Below are 3,879 nucleotides of genomic sequence, written 5' to 3' on the forward strand. Positions count from 1 at the left end.
AAGAAATTGATAGTTACAAAATAGTCATGAGAACATAGAGTAAAGCATAGGGAATACAGTCAGTAGTATTGTAATAACTATATACGATGTCAGATGGGTACTGGATTTATCAATGTGATCGCTTCATAAATTATATAAATGTCTAATCACTGTGCTGTACACCTGAAACTAATATAATATTGTATGTCAACTATAGTTTGAAAACAAAAATATAAAAGTTAAAAAAAAAAACTGTCCTCTCTTTTTTATCCCCACTGCCACTACACAGTTCTCATTGCTTCAACATAAACTAGAGCAATCTACTGATCCTTCAATCTCTCCTTTTCTCCAAAGGATACTCTCACTTCTGCTAGTCTATTCTGGGAATACAGCTCTGATCAAATATAATTCTTTGGTCAATGTCTTTGACTGCTAAAAAATTCTTAATTTCTTAGTGTATAAAATATCACAGACTATCTTTCTATCTTTATGTCTTTAAATACCTCATCACATACCCAAGACCTAAACCCAGCTGAAGCACTGTTCCCAAAATCATACTTCCCTCCCCAAAACTCCTAGTTGGTTTACACCATTTTTTTTCCTCTGAAATGCCCTTCTCTATACCTTAATTCTATTGTTTCTTCAAAAGCAATGAAAACTCACTTTTTTTTTTTTTGACAGATTCTGCCTCAGATTTTTTTGTACAAATAGCACAGGAGGACACCAGCCCAACACATACCGCAGTTCAGGGGTCACACCAGTCCTTCCACCCTCACATCAGCAGACAGAGGCTTCTACTCTGGAGCCTTCATGGGGGCCTGGGCAACTTTGTGAGCCAGAGCCTGAGCCTGAGCCTGAGCTAGAGGCAGAGCTGCAACCACAGCCTGGGCCTTGGTTTGAGCCTTGGCCTTGAGCTTTGGCTGGCAGAGCCTGAGACCCTTGGCGATGTGGGCACTAGCACATTTCCCAAGCTTGGAGCGAGCGATGCAGGCGAGTCAACTGAGCTTGTGGCTGCCACCCTTTGAGATCTTGGGTTTGACTTCCTTGGGCTTTAGGAGGGCTTCGATAGCCTCAGCACTTGCACTCATGGCCTTGGCATTGTTGGCTAGCATCTTCAGCCCCTTCTTGTGCTTCTTTGTAAAGTGCATGTTCCTCAGGAACTTGAGGTCCATCCCCTTAAGAGAGTCATATCTTTGTGATCGAGGTTTCTTGATGCCATTCGGTGCCATTTTTAGGACTGGTTGTGAGTGGCGTGGTTCTTGGACTTGGCCATATCTGCACCAAAGCCCGCAACTCCCGAAGTGCCTGGGACTAGAAGAGAAAGAGTGAAAATTTACCTTCTTAATTAAGCTTTCCTGTATCTCCAAACCTAGAAGTATGTTATCAATACTCTTAATCCTATAATGCTTTATATGTAATTGTGTTTTTTTTAACATTTAACTCTGTATTGCAGCTGTTTTATATATTCTGTTTCCCTTAGTAGACTGTAAACTTCTTAACATTCAAATTATCTTTGCATCCTTCATGATACCTACATGATAAATGATGAAAGTATTCAATAAGTACATAAACTGAAGTATTCGATAAGTATTCAAAAAGTACACTAATCTGTCAATTCACCAAATTGTAATGCTTTATAAAGGGGACAAAACGATTCATGAGATGGATTTCTTGCTCTTTAAAATAATTATAGTGCAAAGGGAGTATGTAATAAATGCTGTGGTTGAAGAGATAATCCGCGCTCAAAGACAGTCTCAGTTAGGGTGAGGATGGTTGGAGAGAAAGGGTCTTCTAAGAGTATTGGTGTTTGAGATAGACTTGAAAGAATAGGTAGGATTTTGTAAGCAAAGATGCAGAAGAATACATTCCAAGTTCAATATAAACAGAGGCATAGAGAGCCAGGAGGGAATGAGGTGTTCAGAGAATAATGAGTAGAAAGTTTAACCAAAGAAGAGAGGTCACGTAGGCAATACTAAGAGATAAAGCTGGAAGAGCAGGTCAGGGTTAGGTTATGTAATCTTTGTCCCATTGATGGGTAGGACCAGTGACAAATTCCAAGGAATAATGAATATTGGGCTTCACCAACATCAAAATGATCAAGCCTTCACTTGGCCCTGGTGACTATGAGTTTTCCCAACTCTTCAAAGTTCCTATGGCAGCATACTATCTTATAATAGTCAGTTAAAGGTTTTCTTTGTTTCTAGTTTATACATCCATTATTTATTTACTCAAATATTCATTAGAAAACCTACTACATTCTAAACATTGCGCGAGACTCAAAGGGCTTTAAAATGAATAGTCTTGCTTCTCATACCAGGAGCACCACATTTCCGTAAAATGCCAAATTTTAGTTTATTTCTAACTAAAACTGTTATGCAGTTGATATGTAGCCTTATTTTGGGTATAATCTAAGTATGTTTTGTGATTCATCTGTTTTTTTTGCCTTGGTTGCTTATTGGGCTTATCAGCTAATACATATTATTTTATAAAAGGGAAAAGAGCTAATCATTTTTATTTTTACTTTAACAAAATTATATCGAAAAGACACTTACCCCATAGAGCAACAGATCTTCATTATTGAGATACTTACTTATCATCTTCTCAATGAAGGAAAATACCAGAAATGTTTACCCATAGGTATATTCTACAGTTTGTGGCTAGACTAATGCTTTAAAATATTCAGACTGTATTTAATCTAGAAATTCTAGCAGTTTTGGAGGCAGCAACACCATTTAGATTTTTTTTTCTGGACACTGTTACAGTAAATAATAACTGAGATTCCCCACAGCAACCTCTAACCTAACCCACAACCTATGAAGTAATGTTCCCAAATTATTTATTGTCCTGCTGGGTAAGAGGAAGAAGAATGGATTAGGGATTTTCTCTCTTGGATTCTTTGTGACCTCAAAAGTTTAAAACATCAGTTATACTACTCTCACATGAAACTGCTGACACCATTCTTTTGGTGCCCATTGACTTCCTCTTTCCTGTCATCATTTCCTCTTTATAAGTTGTTTCCTATTAGTGTAAATACTTTCTTTATATAAGTTATATTTTTAAAAGGCAGTAGATAAGCCTGCCCAACAAGCCGACATAGCTATCAAGTGGAAAATCAAATTATTCAGCAATGTAGCAATGGCAAGTTTCATATTCAATATCCTCTTTCCCCTTCAAAAAAATAAATTAATGTTTTTTGAACAGCAACTTCATCATGATTTTAAAAACTTCTGAGAGGGAGATATTTAACAGGAGAATTATATAGAGTTCTAGAAATAGTTCATCTGGTTTCTACTGGATTGTTCAGATAACACAAGGTAATTTGGGGAGAACTAGGGTCAGAAAGCAGCCTGGAATACCAGTCATCAAGGACATGCAAATCAAAACCACAGTAAGATATCGCTTTGCACCCATTAGAATGGCTATTATCAAAGAGACAAGAAATAAGCATTGACGAGGATATGGAAAAAAGGGGATGCTTGTGCTGTTAGTGGAAATGTAAATTGGTACAGCTACTATGGAAATAGTACAAAGTTTCCTCAAAAAAATAAAAATAGAATTACTGTATGACCAAGAAATCGACTTCTGTTTATTGAGCAGAATAAAATGAAAACACTAAGTCAAAAAAATCTATACCCCCATGTTTATTTCAGCATTATTTATAATAGCCATGACATGGAAGCAAGACATGGAAGCATCCTCAGTATCTACAGATGAATGAATAGGTTAAATATATATATATTTATATTATGGAATATATATATGTGTATAGATGTGTGTGTGTGTATATGTGTATATATATATGTGTGCGTGTGTGTGTGTATATATATATATATATACACACACATATAAATAATGGAATATTATTCAGCCATGAAAACAAAGGAAATCCTGCCATTTGTG

General features: G+C 36.4%; 1 pseudogene; it reads right to left on the reverse strand.

Annotated features, from left to right (window-relative positions):
• Positions 1-773: 773 nt before the first annotated feature.
• On the reverse strand, positions 774-1,252 carry LOC107515701 (annotated as a pseudogene).
• Between the last annotated feature and the right edge of the window lie 2,627 nt (positions 1,253-3,879).

Source organism: Rousettus aegyptiacus, unplaced genomic scaffold, assembly GCF_014176215.1.
Source record: "Rousettus aegyptiacus isolate mRouAeg1 unplaced genomic scaffold, mRouAeg1.p scaffold_m13_p_4, whole genome shotgun sequence".
In the NCBI taxonomy this organism is placed as follows: domain Eukaryota; kingdom Metazoa; phylum Chordata; class Mammalia; order Chiroptera; family Pteropodidae; genus Rousettus; species Rousettus aegyptiacus.